The sequence below is a fragment of the Lissotriton vulgaris genome, chromosome 8 (assembly GCF_964263255.1).
Source record: "Lissotriton vulgaris chromosome 8, aLisVul1.2, whole genome shotgun sequence".
Taxonomy (NCBI): Eukaryota; Metazoa; Chordata; class Amphibia; order Caudata; family Salamandridae; genus Lissotriton; species Lissotriton vulgaris.
In genome coordinates, this window is record NC_141696.1 from 959772184 (window position 1) to 959773417 (window position 1234).

Below are 1234 nucleotides of genomic sequence, written 5' to 3' on the forward strand. Positions count from 1 at the left end.
CTAGGAGACCCCCCAGGATATAGCGGCATGGATTAGCAAATTTAGCGGCACAAAAATGGAAATTTAGCGGCACAAATATGGAAATTTAGCGGCATTTTATTTGCCCATTTTTCCTACAACAAACACAGATATCTTAGTTTTTTTAGTTATTTAACAACATGAAGCTATGTATATTTGCTTTACTTACAATGTAGACACTTTGTTTCCCTCGAAAAGCAAAAGACTGCCCGTCAGCAGCCCAGGGCAGCAAAACAGCATTACAGGCGTCCCTTCTCTCTCTGTTGCTTGTCCTGCTCCTTCTTCTTCTGGGATTCCTCTCGAAGGGATTCTTTTTCAAACCTCCTTGCACAGAGGACGTCTTCTACATTTGTATTTTTAAAGAGATTTTTCCAAAGGGATGGCCACAGTGGCAGCTGCTCCTTTCTCTTCATCCGGGTCATCCTCTTCATCAGTTATGTTGGCGTACTGTGCCAAGACAGCAGCCTTTCTCTGTTTCTCTTCCTCTGAAATTTCCTTCGGTTTCACTACAATCTGGGCCTGCTTCTCCATCATGCTTGCAATCGCTTTGATCTCATCTTCTTTCTTCTCCTGAGATTGTGATGATTTTTCTGCTTCACACCATTTTGTGAACATTTCTTGACAAATATCGTCTAAGGAAACTTCCTCCAAGAAGGCACCTAGAACGCTCTGCAATGCATCCAGCCTGTCCTCGTCCCTCTCCTCTTCCCGCAGCAGGCCCTGAATATAGGCCGTGTACACAGCGCTATCTATCTCAAGCGCGTCTAGCCTCCGTCCCAGCCACTCCTGGAAGCCAGACGACTCCATTCCACACTGGGACAGTGCTCTGACTGCCAGCCAGTCTCGCCGCCTTTGCAGTGGATGACCTGTTGACAGCCACTGGATACAGAAAGCATGCTCGGGCTTAGAACTTATATGTATTATGAGCCTCCGGTTCTGACACTTTCATTTATTGTTTGGCATCATAAGGGCTTGAATTATTTGAAAATGAGAAATATGAAATTGGAGGTAACAGGTCCCAGGGCCCAATAAATCCATCAGAGGGTCCTGGCTGGAGGACGGTTTACTCGCAAAACTTGGCAGCCACAATGGGATTAAAATATACAGCTCCTGGCGAGGCGCGCTCCATCCTCATCTGAATAAAGTGAAGTGGTATTTAACAGGCTTTTAGCGCGGGTAATCATAACAATGAGAATTAAGCAGGCTGCTTTAAACC

General features: G+C 45.6%; 1 pseudogene; it reads right to left on the reverse strand.

The window, feature by feature from the left end:
* Window positions 1-257: 257 nt before the first annotated feature.
* LOC147698182 (coiled-coil domain-containing protein 43-like) lies at window positions 258-825 on the reverse strand (annotated as a pseudogene).
* Between the last annotated feature and the right edge of the window lie 409 nt (window positions 826-1234).